The sequence below is a fragment of the Camelus dromedarius genome, chromosome 3 (genome assembly GCF_036321535.1).
Source record: "Camelus dromedarius isolate mCamDro1 chromosome 3, mCamDro1.pat, whole genome shotgun sequence".
Lineage (NCBI taxonomy): Eukaryota > Metazoa > Chordata > Mammalia > Artiodactyla > Camelidae > Camelus > Camelus dromedarius.
Genome location: NC_087438.1, coordinates 16,968,292 through 16,991,451, shown reverse-complemented (window position 1 = coordinate 16,991,451; position 23,160 = coordinate 16,968,292).

Genomic DNA, 23,160 nt, shown 5'->3' with positions numbered 1-23,160 from the left:
TATATGCAGTATTCTATGGGCAACACAAATAAGGTCCAATCATAGTTCATGCCAGAAATGTGTGAACAATATAAGGAAAAAAATCAAGATATTTAAATACAGCAGGGATATTCTAATTTCCATAAAGAAAGATAAAAGTACAATGAAGAGTCAGAGAAGAGCATGATCAGATACTACTAAAGAGGAAGAACAAAATAAGAACTTCAGGAAGCAAAGAATGCCACAGTTAATCCAACAAAAATATACTTCAACCTTAAAACTAATATTCATTTAATTGCTTTTTTCTATAAATAATCTGTTTACATATGCTTATGATTAAACATAGACTTTTCTAGAGTATGCTTGTCTTTGCTACTTCTAAAGATTATACTCAAAAAACTGGTGGCAGGAACTAAAGTATAATATTCCTACAATTAATAATCTATGTACTCAAAGTTTATAATATTCTCATTTGATTATTCAGTTTTTTTCATGCTAAATTAGAGACTGAACAGTGAGTAGATATAATGGGAAAATTGTGGTTATAGACATAGATCACAGAGCTTTGAAATACAGAGAAAAAAGAAAGGACAAATATATCATTTTCATTTTAGAAGTCAGTGTTGTATGATTGTTCTTAACTTTTACATTAAAAAAAAATTTGTTTTACCAAATGTTATGTTTGAAGATGTTTGAAGCCAAAAGAAAAAGAGCCAGCAGAATCTTCGAGACTGATGGTTAGAGACCCTGAAAGGAGAGAGACTACTGATTGTCTTACAAGAGAGAGAAAAAGTGAATCATTTCGTACAGTAAAGAATTTTAGAAAGGCACTGGACAATTGGCCCTTCTTGTGATACCGGACAGAACATTCAAGAAGAAAAAAATTACTGTAAGATTAGAGATCTGTTGATGCTAAGCGTCTCTACCTCTGAGATTAAAGGTAGAGACAGAGGGGCAGGAGGGTAGTAATTAAGTATAGGAGTTGTGTAGCTATCAAAATAGAGGATCCAGGACATTAGTGGAACTAGTTCAAGTATGACTGTGCATGCAATGCTTCTTGCAGCGTCAGAGGACGCCATTCTCATTGTAGTCATCTTGAGTATGTATGTATGTGTAACATGTCTGAATATACCTGTATCCTTTCTTTTTCTTTCTTTTTTTTCCAAGTCTAGTTACCACTTGTCACCGTACAACATTACACTATTATTGGCTGTATTCCCCATGCTGTACATTGATGTACATGAATATACCTGATTTTGAACTGAGAAATAGGGAACTCATTACAGAGTTGTCAAAAGATGGTTGAGAGGGTAAGTTAGAGGAGATTTTGCATCGTAAGGAATACGTGATATATCTGAATAGTGATTTAACTTTCCAATATTGATGAGTAGTAACTGTTAGCCAGAATAATGAAAACTTAATCTTTGAAAAGTGTTGTGATTTTTCCCTCTGATTAATGTTTTATTATGTACTCTGTTTGCAAAGATTTAATGAGGAGAAATAATTATGGCTATAAAATGGTAAATTAATTCTGATCATAAAGTGATTTTAACTATATGCTATTTATAATTTAAACTCTGATGTGTTTTATCACATTATTGATTTTTACTATCTTAAACTTGGCTTTACTGGCAGTGGTAGTTTCAGCAGATTTTTGTGTTTTTATAAGCCATTTCTAATTCACTTGGCTGACCACATTGCTCATGACAAAGCAGTTTTTTGTTATACAACCAGCTATCTATATGGATTAAACAGAAATAAAAAGGAGGATAGAACAGACAACATGACAAAGGTGGTGACATCAGCTATTTCAATTCACATTTTAAGAAAGCATAATTAGTATTATATGGCATTTATGATAATTAAAGATTCTATATCCTTTAATTATAGTGCATTTAGACCCATAATTTCTGTTATTAGTCAATTATAAACTTTCATCTTTTTATTTCATACATCAGATTTATGAAATGCTGGGTGAAAATTTAAATGCTCCTTGAGGGAGGGTGTACTGTGGCCTAGAAACAGGCATCACGGGTTCAAATTTCCAGTTTGTCACTTGCTAGAAATATACATTTGGATAAGCTATCTAAGCTCTCTATACACCATTTTGCTCATCTGGCAAAATAGGGGTGATAATATCTCACATGATTATTAGGGAAAACAAAGTGCCATTAAGTCAAATATTTTATGAGTGTTTGGCACAGGGAAATGGAGCTCTCCAAGTCATTCTCCAGAGATTTGTTATATTGCAATTTATTCATTTTTTATAGAAAGAGTTTGTAATGTTTTCATCTGCCATTCGCTCAAGTGATGATTCTACATTGTTTCATTCAGTTTAGACATGAATACAATAAAGCAGTAACCGTGGGATGTTCTAATGAAATAGCTTGCCAAATACATAAAGAATTGTTATCGTATTCCAGGACTCCAGAACTCCCACCACACCTCTTAACACAGTCCTGACACTGTATGAATTTGAATTATTTGCTCTGTATATGTTTAATTTATTAAAAGCTCAGGAGGTGAGTCAAATGTACATATCTGGCTAAGAATCATGATTAAGGTTATCCTACCTACGGTCTTTTTTTACAGTTAAAATTCAGGGTCACTTCCTTGATTCCTATAGTTTCAATATATCAGTTGGTACTCTTGGATCAAAAAGTGACAGAATTTGCTTAATTCTATTTCAGTCGAACTTCTCAATTAACTTTGTAAATAATAAAACGGTCACTATTATCTCCTTGGGTCATTTTTAAAAAAATGTTGCAATGTTTTCTGATCTTCATGTTTATAATACCTTCTTCGACTTTTATAGTTCTCATAGCTTTTTTGTGTGGCAGCACCAGAATTCGACAAGTAATGACTTCTGAAACTCTGAATTAAAATTTGTGTTTGTACATTTAAAATATTTAAATTTTTCTGTCACCCATATATTTCATCTCATGATAGGTTATTTACAATATATTCTACATCTGCCTACTCGGTTCCTATTTTCCTTCACCGGATGATAAGGTTATTCAGGTGAAATTTAAAGCATGAATAAATTAGTCTTTATAAATACTTCATTATAAGGAGCAACTGAGAAAGATATTTTAAAATTCTCTCTTTCTTTCTTTTAAACTTATTTCTCTTGGATAAATCTGCTCTTATTAAACTGGCAGACATCTACTAAGTTTAAGCCCAGATTGAGAACATGATTTTCTCTTATTTTACGTTCTCAATTATAATTGTTAAAGAAAGCAGGGTATTGATTATCAGGTGATAATCAATGGGGTGAGAGAGATGGGGAGATGCTGGTCAAGGATACAAGCCTTCAATTAAAAGAGGAATAAGCTCTGGGGATCTAAAGTAAGCACAGTGACTACAGTTAATAATACTGTGCTGTGTATGTAAATTTTGCCAAGAGATTAGACCTTGAGCATTCTTACCACACACAAAAAAGGTAGCTGTGTGAGGCAATGCTTATGTTAGTCAACTAGACTGTGGTAATCACTTCACAAAGTATACATACATCGACTCATCACATTATACTTTCTAAATGTTTACACTTTTATTTATCAATTATACCTCAATAAACGTGAAGGAATAAGAAAGAAATAATTGTGTATGCCCATTAGCAACCACCAGGGAGATAACTAGTTGAAAAAAGTTTAGCTTATTAATATTTGTTGCAAAAGAAAAAGGGAGACCACAAAGCATGTTGAAATCATGGGGTGTCTCAGAGAGAGGGTTGAGGAGGAGTTTATTGGGCTTAGAATACATTAGGTGATTTTGATGAGGGTTTAAGAAAGCAGCTGATTATTCTGGAAAGGATGCTATCAGAAACAGGGACAATTCTGTGATTGACAATATCTTTCTCCCTTTTTTTTTTTTTAAATATAGATGGTGGAACAAAGTGAAGTTAGTTTGTAATCTTCAGAGAAGCATCAAGTTATGATAACTAGAAAAGGGATGTTATATCACTTTCAATATATTAATAACATTCAAATAACAATAAATAGAAATTAATAATTGTAATGAAATCACTTGGATTAATGGATACCTGTGTTAAATGTATTGATATAATTTGATTCTAGAGTCCTCTCTCAAGCTTCCTATTATTAGATTACCTTCCAAAAGAGAACTGTTTTGTAGCTGTTTCTGGCAGTATAGGATGCTGAATTTGCTTCTTCATGAGAAGAATATAATGTAGAATTTAAAACCACCTGGAATCTGGGTGCTAATTATCTGGGTTAGTATTTAACTTCTGTGACCTACTATGCTGTATGATCTTGAACAGGTTATTTAACTTTGCTTTTAAAAATGTTGTTTTCTACCTATTTCCTCATCAGTAAAATAGGATTGAAAATAATACTTGACTCATTTTTTTTTTTTTTGTGCTTTACAGGTGTTGATAAGTAAAAATACTTAGAAGAGAATCTGGCATGTATGGAGCATACGATACATGTGAGCCATGTTATTATTCCTTGTTCTTCTGTCATTCTGTCTTCCTAACACTGCTCTTCCATTTCCTCATTCCTTTCTTCCAGAATTGTCAACAGACATAGAGTGACACTAGGAAATGTCAAATCTGTAGCTTTCTTTTCAAATGATTTCGCTCTATCATTTCTGGCCTTATGTCCCAGTGCTTCAGAACAGAATCCTTTCTTGATCATCTGTTTCATTAGCCCTAATTGAATGAGGGAAAACATTTCTGTATCTTTTCAGAGACTCACTACACACACTCTGATCCCATTTCCTATTCTTTTTCCTCTTCCAGCTAATTTTCTTGCCTCTCTTTGCAAGTGAGTATGGCCATGAGAGTGAATGTTGGCTAGTGACCAAACCATGTCCAAGTGCATTTAATCAGAATATCTTGCAGAATCCTCCATGTTTTTTCTCTTCCCTCAGCCTACAAGTCAGAAGAGCAAAGGGATTTAGGTCACTGAATGACTAGGTGCATGATATAAAGTCTCCCAGCTGATCTGGACTGCATTAGCACATGAGAAATATAAAGTTTTTTTATGTACATGGTATGTCACTGAGATTTCATTATTGCAGTTATTGTGACAATTACCTGACCGTCTTCATTGGGCAACATATGCCTTCAAATTTCCAGTGCTCAATAAATGAATGACTGCTGCTTGTTTGGCGAACATGAATCAGAATTTACTGGATAATATAGTTATCTTCTTAAAAGAATCTCTTAATAAAATAATGAGAAAGATAAATAACACTTTATCTCTTAAAGAGTAAGTTACTTTCTCATCCATAAAAGTACCTTTTCTAATAAATACATGACAGATTTTAATATGCAAGTTTAACTTGACAAAGCATAGTATTTTTTTAACACACTTATAATTTTCAAACTTTAATCTTCTTGATTTACTGGAATATTATTAGGGTGAATTAACTGTGTTCATATTTCATCTTATTAAAAATGACTCAAAGGTGCAAAAAAACTTCGTATCTCTCGCCATTCAATTTTCCTTTAGCCTATATTTTCTCACTTCTAATTAGTAAATGTAATCAGAGACTTCTAAATATACATCTCATACAAAATTCTGCAATATTTACATTTACTGAATCATTCTCTTACTATATTCAGAAGTCAAAACTTTATGCATGTGCATAATATTGACCCACCTTAGATAAAGTAAAAAGAGAAAACGAACTGAGAAAATATAAAAACTGCTGACTAGCTTGTCTCTCTTTTACTAAGGGCAGGAGGAGAAAATATGAAGAGGAATTTCAGCATGAAGGATTTGGAATTACTTCCTGTCAACAAGAGCCCTGAAATATATGTTTTTTTGATTGAACAATAAACTTAGGTAATAAAGCAGTAAAAAATCCAATCACGTCTGATTACACAAATATTTTATGTACCATAAATAAGTCAATACACAATTTAAAGCAAAAACAAAATCACCAAATTTTACTGTACCATAGGTTAAGTATTTTGACCATTACACTTTGCCATGAATTGTACATTAATAATTGCTAATCACTGTGTAATATGGTCTTTGACAAAGGTTTTAAATTATTTTATTTGCTATTTGGGCACACAGTGCTTAACAGAAGTTAATTCATCTTCTAAATCTTTCATAAACCTTTTATTGCAGGGGATACCAACTCTACATCAGAGATAATATGTTAATGTCATATTTCCATTTACTCCATAATAATTCACTCTCCCAATTACAGAACTGAAAAATGTTTTGGCAATTATCTGATTGTATAATGTAATATTACTTACTCTGTGTCTAACCAATCAAAAATGTACCTATTTGTTTTAATGGTATCTGACAGATATAGTAACCTAATGAAATTAAAGCAGGGGAAAACTAGGCTAGATTATCATTTTTGTCCTAACTTGTCTTATGAAGAAAAAAAATGTTATGATTAATCTGCCAGAACATCTTCAATGGTGCCAGCTCAGCGAGAGGCATTAACAAGCAATTAAAGAGCTCAGTAGAATCTTATGGAAATGTCCTTGACAAGGGAGGTTGTTGATTGAACTATTAAACGTGGACATACAAAAAAAATAAAACTAGAAATAATCAAGGGCTTTTTGCCCTATTAATTTGAACTTATATTTGGATTAAATAATTGGCTAAAACCTAAATAAATAATTGGTTCTTAAATTTGTTTTCCGTGGTTCAAGAATACATAATTATTGATATTATTCTTAACCATCTTTTCCAAAAGGGCATATTAACATTTCCCATTTTTCTTTTAGCTATTTGCATGAACTTGTAAGACCTCATTTTTTTTTTTTTTGCATTAAATAGAGCTGAGGACTGTGATATCTATACCAAACGAGCAACTGAGAATACATGGAAAACGGGTGGCCAATACTTGTATTCAGTCTCTACTAAGGCCCAGCAGCAAGTCAAAAGCTGCTTCTCAAAAGGAGAATATTATCTGTGACGATGGTAGGACTTGGCCCCCGAATCCTAAGGGTCTGCTCTGTGACTCATCTGTAAAAGCCTGCAAAAGGCCCGAGACAGCATCTCCATCTGCCGCTGACACTTTAAGCACAATCAGATCCGCAGGATCGTACGGACCAAGTGGAAGAACGACCTCCTACACAGCAGCGCAGACCTGCTGTGGAGCTTTTCCATGTTCTAGGCCCTGTTCACCACTATCAGTGCCTCAGGTCACTAGGTAAATGGGCCATGGTGGCAAACACAAATGAGGAACATGCTGCCTCCAAAATCCAAAGCATCCCGGTAGACTCGAGTATCTCTATTCCAGTGGTAGCAAGGGTCTGATGCAATAGCTTATCCTTCACTCTAGAGGGAATATACTGATATGCCCCTCATCATTGGGCCACTAGAAATTTCATTCCAGTGAAAGGCCTCTGAAGGTTAGTCAAGTTTACTTTCTATCCTGTGATACACAGTGTGTTACCAGTGTGTCTAGGGCAGTTGCTACTTCTAGTTCACTATGTCTAATCAGCACGATATCTTCCATGTAAAGGATCAGTACGATGTCTGGAGGAAAAAAGAGGTGATCAAGTTCCTTGTGATCTAAGCTATGATACAGGGCTTGAGAGTCGACGTCCTCTCAAGGTAGGATAGTGAAGGTATATTAATAGTCTTGCCAGCTTCTGCTGGTCTTTACAAACAGTTATCAAGAAAAAAAAATTCTAGATCACTAGCTGTATATTCAAATCAGAGTATGGGTAGGTACATTTGCTCAAGCAATGAAACAGATCTGGAATGGCAGCTGCAATTGGAGCCATCACCTGTTTGAGTTTATAATAATCCAATGTCATTCTCTGAAACTGATTTCTGTGTTTTCTGTGCAGAGACTAGATCTCCTCTTTGGCAAAGTCATATTCTGTATTACACAAGGTAATCCCTGGCCTTTGGTCAAGGCTTTCCTCCAGGGGAAAAAAAAAAAATCATAACATTTGGAGGAACCAGTGTAGGGGTAGGGACAGAGTGAAAAAAAAATCTAATTTATTATAGTATTTCTAGAAAATAAATAGATGGGCAGTTCACTAATTTTCTACTCAGTTTACACACGCAGAAGAGTTCCAGGTTGCATGAACAAAATTCTAACTTGAATCAGCAAAGCAGAGAATCACAGCTTCTCAATACATTCTCAGACTTGTGCCAGTTTACAGACCTAGAATCCACTTAATGAAGGGGAGGCTGGGTGCATGAAAAGGGTACTTGCAACACTGATATACCATTTATATTTCTCTAAAGGGACATATGACAATTTACCCTGGCAATTTTACATTGGGAAGTCAGACTCTTTATGGATTCCTGAACACTAAGACTGAAATGACACTAACTCCAGGACACCTCAGAAGTTACTGTGGTCCACCAGTCAGAGAAGGGGTTTATGGAAGTCAGGTGATCAACAGAGTTTTAGCGCAGGTCCATCTCACAGTGGGTTCAGCGGATCCCGTGAATCTTATGCATAGCATTTCTTCAGTTTTAGAATGTATATCTGGAATAGACATACACAGCAACTAGCATAATTCCCACATGAATCTCTGACCCCTTTTGGGGCTTTTATGGTAGGAAAGAAAAGGTAGAGAAGGTCGAATGTCTATGTGATTTGAACCTGGTTCATTTGTATGCTGTGACTAGATACACTTTGACTACAAAACTAACAAACCAAAAGCAATACTGCATTCCTGGAGGGTCTGCAGGGGTTAGTACTATCATCAAGGACTTGAAAGATTCAGCTCTGGTGATTCTACCATATTCCCATTCAACTTAACTATTTGGCCTGCACAGAAAGATGCCAGATTTTTGCAATGGCTCTCTCATATCTTTCTTACTGGTTCTGTTTCTCTGGTTGAGCCCTGACCTATAAAGATTTTGGTACCTGGAGTGGAGTGCTGCACTAAAAAAATTTCTGAAAATATGGAAACGGCTTCAAAGTTTGCAAATTGATAGAGGATAAAAGAATTTTGGTAATCCTGGATTTATTTGCTCAGACTACTAGTAAATACATGGGCAAAAGGGCATTGTGAGTGAGAGCTTAGAAGGAATTGAGTATGACAGAGAAAACCTGTTTCATCTTAAAGAATACCTAAATCTTTTATAGAATATCTAAATCTTAAAAAGACTTTTTGGAAGTGAAGGTTCAAACGAAATGAGGAAAATGCTATTGGAAACTGGAGGAAAGGTGATCCTTGTTATATAGTGGCAGGAAACTTAGTTGAATTGCATCCTAAAGATATGTGGAAAGCAGAACATTTAGGCAATGGACTTGTGTATTTAGGTGAGATTTCCTGGTGAAGTGTTAAAGATGTGGTATTGTTTCTTCTTACTGCTTACAGTAAAATTCTAGAGAAAAGAGATAAATTGGGGGAAGAACTGTTAAGCAAAAAGGAACTAGACTTTAATAATTTGGGAAATTTTAAGTCTATCCAAATTGCAAAAGACTCTAAAATGAAAAGATTTACTGTCAGTAAAGTGTGCTCTTGAGAGAAAGTTAACCTTTAGCTAGTGTCTCCGAAGTATCAAAATGCCAGAGTGTTCAATCACACAGAGTGCTCTTTGAAGAGGTGATGTGACAACAGAAGCAGAAGGAGAAAGGAAATGTGACAATGAAAGCAGAGATTGGACTGATGTAGAGTCATGAGCCAAAAAATACAGGTATCTTGTAGAAGCTAGAAAACACGAAAGCAAATTGTCCCCCAGAGCATACAAAAGATCACAGCACGCCAACCCTTGATGTTAGCCTGCAGAGACTGGTTTTGAGCTTCTGAACTCAAGAACTGTAGGATAATAAATTTGTTATTTTAAGTCTTTAAGTTTGTGGTAATCTGTTACAACAGAACGGGAACTTAATACAAGAACTTTTATAAGTTCTGTTCATTCAAAAAGGCATATTGAAAAAACACCTGTTACCACTATGAAAAATAAAATGATAATTTCTTCCTTTTTTTGTATTCTATAAAAACTGTCATTCTTCCAGCAATTTTCCTAGTAAAATTTAATAAATATAAATTGTTGATTCCAATACCTAAATGTCCTTCAACTTTTAAAGTTAGGTTTCACTTTCTTTATATGTTAATGGAAATATTATTCCTAGGAGGGACAAATGAGAAAATTAATTACACTAAAGTCTGAGTACACAGCTACCTTCTTTTGTATTTATGCCTCTTATTGGTACAAGTCAGGGAAGAACTATCATTTACTTGGCTTCCAAATCACCACTGTCAGGACCTAAGAGAGGGCCTCAAACTCTACACGCTCCTAGAAATATCCCACCTTCCCTTCATCCAGAGTCTCAGACTGAGGAACCAGAATGAATGAACCTGTGTCATTCATCATGCCATTTATTTCACAAGAAAGTCAGGATTCCTGGGATATTCTTTATTCATAGGCTTCCAAACTCATGAATCTCAATGAGCAGTAAGTAAATCCATTTTACTGGCCCCTGTAAACTTTACTTAGCTTCATAAACTTATTACTATCTGGCATTCTACATATTTCAGCTATCACTTGTCTGTCTCCCTTCTTTAGAAAGTATGTGACATGAAGGCATTTTTTTTGTGTGCTTTGTTCATAGCTGTACCCTAAGGAACTAGAACATTTCCTAATCCGTATTAGATGTTAATTAAATATTATTGAAAAATATATATGAAAAATAGAATATAGTAGGCCCTTAATAAATGCTTGTGATATATATCAGAGCATTTATTTTATATAGTACAGTAAAATAATTACAAGGTGACTCATTAGACACAAATTAGACCCATTAGTCACGTATTAGCTGTAAATAAGTAAAACTTAAAAGTTTGCTTTTGGTTTGATAAAAGTAAATTCATTCATTTCACTGGCTATCCTGAACTGATAAAAAAAAAAAAAAATCAGTAGTTTGCCTAAAGTGTGACTGACACAGTTCCCCTAAGGTTATAAAAAATGCCATATTTAAGAAAATAAATTCAATGATTTTTCTTAGTTTTCGCTTATTTCCAGCTAAATATCTTCCATTGATACAGTTATTTATAAATGGCTCATTTGTATGAACTTCTGAGACATTATCACACATTTTATTTTAGCATGTGAATATTTTTATTTGGAATATATTTTCCTTAAATTTTTATACATAATTCAGTTGCCTTTATCATTAATTTTTCTTGATAAAAGCATTCCATTTTCTCCAATATCTGGGGGAATTTCTGGCCGTTGAAGGGCTATAATTTCCTACAATGTAGCATACTCATCTAAAATAAACTAATACAAAAAAAAATCAATGAATACTTTCTGTCTCAGGTACAAAAATGTAACAAACTAGACAGAAGCAGATGTTTCTGAAGATGGTGCACAGATCCCAGTTATGTTTATTATCCAAATTAAAGCAGCAATTTTGTTTTTTAAGTGGGTTATTTTAGTAGTAATAAAATAGCTTGTTCTTGGACATTATATTTTATTTATACAAGAAATCAAAAGAAACATACTTTAACAGATGCTATATTTTAACAAATATTCCTCCCATAAAGAATAATTCCCTTACATAATGTTTTTAACCAGTCCTTAGATGTTTGCTTTAGTGTTTTCAGTGGTCTTCATTAACATAATCTATCATTCAATATAACAGAGTTGTTTGCATATTGCTGATTTTTTTGAGAACATACATTCTTGACAGAAAATGTAAAAGCCAGTATCATTTTAAATGTAAACTTGCAAAGCTAGTCCCATGAAAACTTCTGTATATCTTCACTGTGATCCCAAAATTCTAAAAGAAATATATATAATAACTCAGGTGTATTCTAGAAAAACGTATGAAGAAACGGTAATTTTCACTCGGCTAATATATAAAACAATTCACACTTATATGCAGAAACTGCATCACATTTATAACTTATTTACAACAAGAAACTAAAATATAAACAGGAGGATTATCACAGTTTAAGGACTGTGAAAAATTAATAAACAGAAACCTCAATTAAATACATTTGGGAGGCTAGTAGGGGGAGCCCTCGTGCCCTATGATACCAGCAGGGCTCAACACAAAGAAGAAAGATTCCTCTTTCCTGGCCAGGTCTCAACCGAGGAAAAGCCAGGGGTTCTTCATTGACCCTAGTCCTCCCAAATTCCTTCTCCCCCTCTTTAAAAGCATTCTCCTTCCCATGCCATGCAAGGACTTGCACATGGCTCACCTTAGTTGTAGACCCCAAACTGCAATTCTTTGTTAATCCCAAATAAACCCATCTTTGCTGAAGAAATATCTGGCAGTCTATTTTTTTCAGGTCAATAATATAAAATCTTGCCATGTCTCAAAAAAAATTTTTTTAAACCAAATTGAGCCACTAAAATAAATCAACATATAAGAAAAAATAATCCAGAAAAGCTTGACTTTTTGTTTATCATGATTCAATTTTATGTGTATTAATATTTTTTAAAAAGGAAAAAAAAAACCCTCAGAAAAGCTTCTAAGAGTACGCTTCCAGAATAAAATGGCAACAGAATCTTGTACAGATAAGCAGCTTATTACTTTTTCATTTATATGTAGATTATTTTCATTATTTTTCGTTTTACATGAAATTTTGAATTAAATTCTAATATAAGGGGTCAAAAAACTTTATAATGGATAGAAATTCCTTTCTCCTTCATAGCCCTCAAAGTATAAATTAAATGTATGCAAATGGATTAATTTTCTTTTCTATTACTTCTACTTTATGTGAAAATGTGAGGCCAACTAGAACTTAAAATCCTCAATAGCATAGATAATATAGTATTAATTAGCAGATTCATAAAGTGTCCATCTTTGGAGTCATGTTCTCATGGACCATTTACCAGGCTTCAGCAATTCTAAACTAGAGTGAACTTCTCTTGACATATTTAGGGTGATGGTTTTTGAATATTTTTATGTACTCAAGTATCCCTTAATTTCCTTTTTTTATTAAAATTATTAAAATACAGTACCTATTTCAATCTCTCTACATAGTAAAAGAAGTATAAAAATATAGACATTTAAAATACAATGCATTGGGTAAAACAGTGGAGCTATGTATACCGTGCAGCAGTATGCTTAAAAGGGAAGAGGTTACCTTGACTGATGTGTAGGGAGTTGTACTCTACTGTTTCTACAGTAAGATGAATTTACCAGGCAGTCTGAAAAGAAAGGACATGCTGGACCAAGGAGGTGTCATGGCTGGGACTGTATTACGTGTTTAGAGAGATTTAAAAGTATGGTATGATGGTTGATTGAGGGGTAAAAATGTCTGAAAAAAAATAAAATCTGGAACTGCATGCAAGCTCCACATAATTTCTTTACTCACTTGTTCAGCAAATATCGAGTAAGCACCAACTCTGAGCCAGGAATTGGGAAAGGTCTGGGAGAGGGCTCAAATGACGAATAATGGGACCATGAATTGTTCTAGCAAAACCTATACCCCAATGGGAAAAAGAGCTCATTAAAAAATGCATGTAAAATGTGCAAGGGGTATTGTAGAGAGAGTGGCTGGTCTGTTAATGTGTTGATAAATAACAAACTTCTCCCAAACTTACTGGTTGAATACTATTACTATTATTATTTTGCTTGTTTGACTTGATTCAAGTAAGTAGTTCTCTCATGCAGTTGCAGTCAGATATTGCCAGGAGCTGAGTCAACTGAAGACTCAGTTGGGCGGAAAGTCCAAAATGGCATTTGGTACTGAGCTGTCTGGGAGCTCGGCTGGAACTGCTGACAAGCACATCAATGTGAAGCCTCTCCGTGTGGCTTGGACCTCTCACAGCATGGAGGCTGGGTTGTGAGAGTGAGTATACCAAGACCCAGGAAGCAGAAAAGTACTAATCCGTGAAAAGGCCATGCTTTGAAGTGCCGTGCACTGTGGGTCAAAGCAGTCTTTTGACCTGCCCAGATTCAAGAAAATGAAAAAATACCTTCTTTTAGAAAATTAAATTGCTTCAGTAATCATATAATTTATTATCCAAGTGGGGTTACTTTTGATAAGGGAAGAATACAGATTTCTATATATTTCTACTTTCCCACCTAATTTATAATCCCCTATATTTCTAACAGCCCTTGCCATCTTGTGACTTACTGGTTTCTTGGATCTTTCTGGGTATGACACGGACCTAGCACTGTAAGCTGGTATATCAAATAGCCAGAAACAATAGAGAAGATTCTCTCTTACGGCAAGGAGTAAGACGTTCTTAACCATTTGCAGCTGAGCATTTTGCTTTAGTAACATGCCCTACATACTGACCTTGAAAGAGAAGTGTTAGTTATGCTGCTTTCAGAATGCATCTAGAGAAAGTGCTATCACTAGCCATTTTATAGCAATACTGTCTGTACTGAATACGCATTTCAGCTACGACTGCAAGATTACCCAGAATAAACTGAAAATGACATTTAAATGTTTTTCTAACCCACTGAGGCCATTTTAACACAAATTTCAAAATATTATTTTGTTAAAAAAGAAAAATTCAGGGAAATGCTAAGTCAGACAGGAAGCTTGGGAAAGAGGCACAATAGGACTTTCCTGGGCAATCCAGAATATGGCGACCCTAAAGGATGTACGTACATGATGTTAAAGAAGTGCACAGAGAAAAAGCTATTGAAATTTAAAGAAGGATACAGAAGGATTTTCTGACAAGCTGAGCGTTTTCAGCTTTATCCTCAGGCTATGTACAATTCAAGCATGCAAATACCAAATCAGATTGGCATTTCAGAATCATAACCATATAAATATGGGAAATGGATCGGAGCGAGTATATACAGAATAATAAAAGAACAATGAGGAAGCTATAACCATTTTCAGGACAATATTATATCAGAGGAGTTTATGAAATAAAGTGTTAGCAGTAAGGATGAAATAATGGGATTTTATTTAATCAAAATCTAGAAAGAAAAATAAGACAGACATAATTACCAAATGTTTAGCTTGGTACTGTCATACCACTATAACATAATTTAGTTTTAAGATCACTTTCAGTTTAATGAATGATGGCATTAGAAAATTAGAAATTCCAGCTTTTCTTGACCAGAGATTTAAGATCCAACTGTCTTGCAGAGCCTCTGACTGCTAATATTGAATATAACTCACCACCACCACCAACAAAAATATTGATTTTTTAAATCAAAGCTAATTACTGAAAAGTCAACTCATAATAATTTCAGCAAAAAGTTCCAGTAAAACACATATATTCTGGAATGTTTTGCATCCGAAAGGACTAAAATGAGATCAGAATGGCATGTTTTAAGGATTTTCATATAGAAAGTAGGCTAGGTCACTAAAAGACTGATGTTTCTACACCACTCTTTTATGGAAATCATGGTCTGTTTGGAGGTAGAGCGATTTTAATTTGTCTATTTTCTTGAACTTGATGTTGGTGAGGTACTAGATATGAGGAAATTCAAATACACCTTTCTTGAGGTTGGCGTGTGAATGTACACACACGATTTCTCTGCAGTCTATAAGGCAGATTATACAGTAGCTGGTAGGAAAGCTAAAATAATAAAAGTGGGAGCAAGAAATAGATGTCACCTCTCGGTGATTAGTTCACTCCTTCTTCTGAAATAATTCACAATTTCATTTTGATTGTACTGGCATTACATATCAGTATCCTGGGTAATGTCTTTATAAAACACTTTCAGCATCATTGTCTAGTGATTCAAGAGCAAGGGCTGTGGTGCCACAAAGCCTGAGTCTGAATCCTAGGTCCTCCATGTTCAAAAAGGATGGCGGACTGACTTCTCTGACTCAGCTTCCTCACCTGTCAGTCAGGGATACCAACAGTCCCCCACTGCGGAAGCATCTGTTAAAAATCAAATGAGTTGGTAAATATAAAAACACACAGAACACAGAATAACTTAGAGATAGAATAGGGAGATAATCTAATTTGTCATCTATTCTGGGATACCTGGAGAAAGAAAGGGGTGTATTCTTCATAATTACCTGGGTCGATTGAGACCTGGGACTGTCATAGGCAAAAAGATTCAGTTAATTAAAAGCTACATATGTTTTGTAGCATTAATCTCCTGTGAATTAACTTTGATTTCATGTATACATCCAACAAACAGTGTTTGTACCAGACACTGTTATGTGCTGGTGAGAACAGCAGTCTTCAAAACATAGAAACTCTGCTGTTGTCACAGGGTGGTGAAAGATTTCAACAATTAAACAAATTATTTAATTATAATTGTAACAATTTTATGAATACAATTTTGGCGATTAAGAGGTTGTTTTTATTTTGAATTTTCCTACTGTCTTCCAGTTTTATATGCCAAAAAAAGGGGAATTTTATTATTTATAACAGGTGTCTCTCCAACAGAATTCATATAAGGTATTTATGTAATCCGCTTGTTATTAACTATGGCAAGATAAAACAAGATCATGCACAATGGTTAAAAACACAAAACAAAAATTACACATACCATAAAAATGAAGTAAAATTAAATTAATAACCCAATCTGCATTAGTAATTTGTTTTTGTAATCAGGAGTTTTAATCTGTTTTTAGGTATTATGTGCTGAATGTACTACAAGATAGAAAATGTTAATTAAATGGGAAAATGTTTTGTTTCACAAAATAGAGCTTTTAAAGATTATTATAGTTGAATTGTTTACTTTTAAGTCATGAATTATACAGTATTGATTTCAGCATGTGATAAAGAAAGCTATTTGAAAGAAAGACAGGTTAGTTATTAGTGCTAATAAAATATTAAAACATTTACATGGACATGCATCTAGATTTTCAATATATTTTAATTATAAGGAATACAATTAATTTAGGATGCACTAATTAACATTTGAATATAGATATTGATTTAAATGTGTGGTGGTCTTATGAGATTTTTAAGAATTATAGGGCACTATGCTGTCTTGTTAATCAAACTGGGGAATGCAAAACAAAAATAAAACAAAATAATCTGAATTATTTTACCTTTTTTTTTGAAATATTTGGCACATGCATGGTACAAATTTCTACTACTAATCGTAGAACTGGAAAAATTATATTATTGAATTTGTTACAGGAATATTTCTTGTGATAGTCTTGAAAAGGACATTACAAATAGTGTATGTGTGTGTAACATATAATATTACACGTATATATATCAGTGGAAAACTACTAGCCAACATATACATATATCTTGATGGAAAACTACTAGCTTTGTGAGGGAAAATGTGTGCACGTGCGTGTGAGTATGTTTATGTGAGTATGTGTTTGTTGAATGAGAAGGGTTAAGGAATGCGAATAAGCAGTAATTCAGGAATTTATTTATTCTTTTTATTCTGAAGCCTTATAGTCAGTGATTAAGCAATAAGAAATTAACAAGGTAAAGATGACAGTGAAAAAGTCAATGGAATTTTCTGTCAGGAAGGAGTGAGTGTATGGAATCTACCATGACTGTATTCTCCACTGACTCCTGTCCATCAAGAATGAAACAAGAACAGTGCTGTCAATCATGTCTAAAGTTCTGCTGCAAAAAGCGGGACCAGTCGTAGGCATTCCTGTCATATGACTGTTCAGCTTATAACCCCCATTAAATCAAAACTAGTGACTTACTCTGAACTATGTTCATGCCTTCATTTTTATCAAAACATATAACAGCATTTCATTGTTCTTAATTTATTGAGGACTTAAATCTAAGAATTTTCCCTAGGTTGTATTTCTGACTTCCTAGAAGCAACTGGAAAAGTCATTTACTCTTCTGTGCACTCCAACCACACCATCTGTCAGAAGGACTATTCTTCTTTCTTCCCCAGGTACTTGGCTTAACTTATATTAGTACAGAACTTCATTCTATATCATTATTCATATAAAAATATCAAGTTTTTATTTCATTTTCATGTAGTTCCTGTCAATTGCATCTCCTATTTTATTTCAGAGTAATATTTTTAGGATCAATGCCACTGTGATCTCTGAAGAAATAGCTTTCAAGGCTGTATATCAATAGAGTACCTTCTTTTGTTTCGTTTTTGCAGTCAGCAAATGCGAATTGAATGTATATATTTCAGATGTTACATATATCATAACATTTCAGATGTCTCTAAACCCTGTATGAGAATAGAGGGGAAAAGGTTATATGTAGGTTTTAAAAATTATTTTCAAACTAGGCTCAGATACTATTATGTGATATTCCTGCAGACCTTAGAATGTTCTTTGATGAACTTCAAAGAGCAGTACCTTAGAATATATTGCTCATAGGGATTAAAACAATTTTAAATCCCTAAATGGAATAAATATGACATATACATTTTCTATGTCATTTTAATCTTGAAAAAATTGCAAATGATTACAATTGTGGACACCAATAATACCCCATAATTTGGAAAATGAACTACTAGCATAATGTTTGTAAACCACAGCAATCATACATTTAAACAAACACACACTCAAGATGTTATTTAACCTCAAGTTATAAAAGTATAAATATATACATTTCCCTATCACCTTAAAGATATTTCTGTACATCACATCTGCCACAGGGTAACAGAACAGTAACAACATTTGTTTATTAACAAAATAGTTAAGATAATGTCAACCATTAACTCCACAGGTAGACTGTAAATCACAATATTCACACCTTTCTTTTACCTCCTTTAAAATTAAGACTTTCCATGAAATATTTCCAATTCCAAATTGAAGGAGTAATGTATATCAGGAGTTTAATATAGCTCTTTTAATGATAAAAGAGAATAGTTTTCTGTTCATAGCTACATTTCAAAACAATGGTTATAAAAAAAATAAAGAAAATGACAGCATGTGATGAAACACATTTAACAATAGATGATCTATTTCTTAATCTAAAACAAATTTGAAATCAAAATTAACAGATTCTACCAAAGAAAATCATCATAGCTTCTAGTATCTGATACATACTGATATATCCAAAATCTGACATAAGAAGGACTAAACAGATCAAATATCTAAAAAATTACAAAGGAAATTAGTGTATATTCTTGACTAGGGCAATTAGAGATATTCTTCGTAGGGCTATAATTCTTTAGTCTACATTCAGTATTTGCATCTTATATATAATGATTTATAAACCAAGCCAGCACTCTTTTGTTTGTGTGGTTATACAGCTGTATGAAGCTGTAGGTGTGGTCTGAGGAACAGGCGATGATGAAGTAAAAGTGCATGCCACGGGAGTTTAAGCCACTTGCTTCTACAATTTAATACAGTCTTAGGGTCTGCTAGAGCCCAGTTTCACACGTACCATTTCCAGCCCATTATGGAGTTTAGTGGCACAGCCTGATTTTATGACTCAGTAGATCAGATAATACCCGGCTTGGTAACGAGAGTTGAGGAAGCACTTCACTTGGTTCACCATCATCAGGTATTTATGCCCTACAAGGACAAAGTGTGGAGCCATTTTTTCCCCAATCCTTAGAAACTGGACTATGATTTTCCTATTAAGCTTACTAGACTCCTTTACTACATTTGCATCTGTCAGAGACTGCTTGAACTCAGTAGGATCTGACAAGTTATAAGGCACAACTGGTGGAGTGACTTGCACTGCAGACTGAACTATCAACCAGTACTTACGGCTCTGATCCCTGCTCAAAAGTGGTAGTGTTATGGGCTTTCTCAGCAAACGGGTCAAGGCAACACAAACATATGTGTTAAAGGTTAACTCTATATGTCTAAGAGACTTAGCAATTATGAAGCTTCCTTCTGAGGTTCTGGGTCCCTGAGTTTTCTCTGGGACTTTATCCCATGTTCTGGCAGACATATTATTGTCTTAAGAATTTACATTGACATTTGCTACATCTTGCTTACAGGTTCCAATCAGCATGACATCACCAACTGAATGGAGCTGCATGATAACTTCTATAGCAGCAAAAGATTAAGATAACAGTGAGCCTGATTATGACAGAGCTGTAGAACTACAATAACCCTGAGCTTAGACAGTCAAGCTGTACTAATGTCTTTATAATATAAGAATACTGGCATTCCCTATTTGATAAAGGGGAAACAATTTGTATACCAAAAAAACAAAGGCTTGGTTAGTTGGTTCCAGTAAAGATAAAATAACTAGTACAGCAGGTGGAATTGAAGTCAACACTTGACTGTTGTGAAAATAACATTAATACAAACTCATTTTTCAGTATCTGCTTTTCTTTAGAAGCCAAACAGGAAAATTCAGAGAAAGTGGTAGGAAAGACACTTCTACATTTCTCATGTCTTTGAGTGTGACAATGATATTTGCAATCTGTCAGCAATGGTATATTGCTTTTGGTTTATTATTTTGTCAGGACAGGAAAATTCCAAGGGCTTCCACTTTTCCATTCTTACTGTAATAATCCCTTACCTGACATAGAAATGCTTCCATGTCAGTTATTTTTCAACTACATATTTAAGAGCAGGAAATTAGTAAAACGTATGTTTGTGGGCACATTGAGACAGATTTAGGTAAACTTCGTTGTAATTTGATTACCTGTGCTATTTATGAATTTATTTCCTCTCAGCTCCATATTCACCTATCTATCTATCTATCTATCTATCTATCTATCTATCTATCTATCTTTTCACCTAAAACCATTAAGCCATCTTTCCTTTAAGGGAACACAGTATTAAGCTCTCTTAGTAAAGGGCACTGGAGGGACATTACAGGTAGATGATATTGCACAGAGCTTTTGACTATTACAAATCCATTCAAATATTCCACCTCTGTAAGCACTGTTCCAACTGTAATATAAAAGAAATTCTCAAACTATTTTTATTACAAGCTATTACTGAATATAGGTTCATGTCATCCAATCAGGCTAACTACTAGAGATACTTCTGTGGCAGGAAGTAACTCAATGAATCCAAACACTCTGGTTGGTCCAGTTTTGCCCAACATTATGTACCTTCCCTTATGGGATAACCCCTAAGAGTTTTTTCTCATAAATATTTCTTAGGTTCTGCTAACATAAATGGCAAACTCCACAGTACTTTAATAGCTATTCTATCTCCTGCCAAGAAAAGACTTATCCTTTCGTTGGGTGATTTATGTATTTTACTCTATTTATCCACATCTAGTTGGGTCTAGATTCAATAAGTAGTGAGGTGGGCCTTGAGGAAAGGTGGCATCTGTGTGCAAGCAAATGTCCCTTTTTGGAACCGTACAGATTCTACAAGTAAGGGAAGACTGGTCTCTTCAAATGAGAATAGGATGGTATTGACTAAGAAGGGTAGCACAGTGGGATAGGGGTATTTAATATAGGTAGATTCACTAGAATTACCCCCAAGTGCCTGCCATCCAGTCTCCCAAGTTTTCTTAACTACTTAAATTTAGTATAAATGACCTTCAAGGTTGTGAATTATACTCATTTTGTAATTCTTTACCACTTATAATCTGAATATCTAATTAAATTCATATTATTTCGATTGGAAATTGGATATATTGACCATGGAGATCATTTCAAGACAGTCATAGAAGGTCTTTGGTCTTCCTACCTGGTCTTGAACTGATATTTAAAATACTGTTCTGGTCATTTACTTTCTGTAAGTTCTCCACTGTAATCAGAAGCTGTCATCACCTCGTAGTCACTTTAATCATTATTTCCAATATTCCATGCTATAGCTTGCGTAGCTTCATCTCCTAAATCCTTGCTTTCTGTAAGAACATCATTCCAGTGAATGATGTTATAATTTAAGTAAATATTTTGCAGCTGCACTCTTTTTGCCTATCTAAACCCAGTTTCCACTGATGATAAGACTCTTACTAACTTGAAGTCAAACCAAGTCACATAAGGAGTTCCAAATTTCTGTCTATAATGTTCTCTTCCACGAAGTTATTTTAAACACCTAATACTTGATAAAAAAACATTCAAATGGGAAAACACAAGTTTATACTATGTGTTTCAAATATGAAGGTTTTAATACAGGAATTTTGATGACATAAAAGCTATTTGGAAGAATGGTCAGAAAGTGTATTTCTAGGTTTCAACTACTGGACACTGGGAATCAGAGGAAACAATGATGAACAATGTCAGCTGCTTTTTGACACCAAAGTAGATGATTATTATTATTAGAAAGATACCTAAAAGCCAATGGAAATACTTTAACTTTTGCCTTGTTGTGAACCAAATACACATGTCCACAGTGGTAACTAGACAAATAGGTTTTCATTTCTTTTACTTTCAAAATTTTATATGAGTATATTTCATTAGCCACATTTAACCTGAAGCTTGATTTTTAAGAGAGTCTAAGAAATGAAGGATTAGGGATTTCAGTTTTTGTGGTGTAACAGAAGGCATATAAGGGCAGAAAGATAATATCTAGCACAGAGAGATACTGAGTGTTTTGAGCAGATGTTGTTTTAGTCTGTTTTGGCTGCCACAAGAGTATACCACAGACTGGGTGGCTTATAAACAACTAAATTTATTTCTCACAGTTCTGGAGGCTAAGAAGTCCAAAATTAAGGCATAGACTGATTTGGTATTTATTGAGGATCCAGTTCCTAGTTCATAGACAACCATCTTTTTATTGGGTCCTCACATGGCAGAAGGGAACTCTCTGGGATTTTTTTTAAAAGGGAACTAATCCCATTCATAAGGCCTCCATCCTAATGACCTAGTCACCTCATAAAGGCCCCAACTCGAAATACCATCACGTTGAGGATTAGTTTTCAACACAGGAAATTTGGGAGACACAAACATTAAGTCTATAGCAGTTGATTTCCAAATTGTGAATAATCAAAATTCTAAAATGATCCGTCTACTTGCTGTACTGAAGTAGAGTGGAGGATCGTAAGTGAAGACTCAGAGAAGCCAGTTAGGAAGCTCTTTCATTAGCCGAGGAAAGGGATAATGGCAGTTTGCTTTAGGATGATAGGGATGAGTACTAAAATTGTCAAGAAAAATATGAAAAAATGTAGCGAAAAGCCTGAATAAAATAGATTTGGGTGAGTATAGGAAGAGAAAAGCATAAGTAGAAGCAAAGGAGGTTTTGGATTACTTCCAGATTTCCTCAGATAGAACACACACGCACACATACATACACACATACACACACAGATAATCATCTTCAACAAACTGGATGCATGGTCATGAATCACAGAATATAATTTTATGGGGTCAAATCACTGATACAAGAAAGCAAAGAGAAAAAAAATGGGATTTTTTGATAGCCCTAATAAATTAAAGCCTAGAAATTACCAGCTAATAATATTCACTTCACCGAAAAAAAGATTATGCAATAAACTTAGAGGAACAAAGAGGTATAGAAATGAAACAGTCAAAACTAAAAGGAATCTTCCTAAAATTCCTTCTGCTGATTAA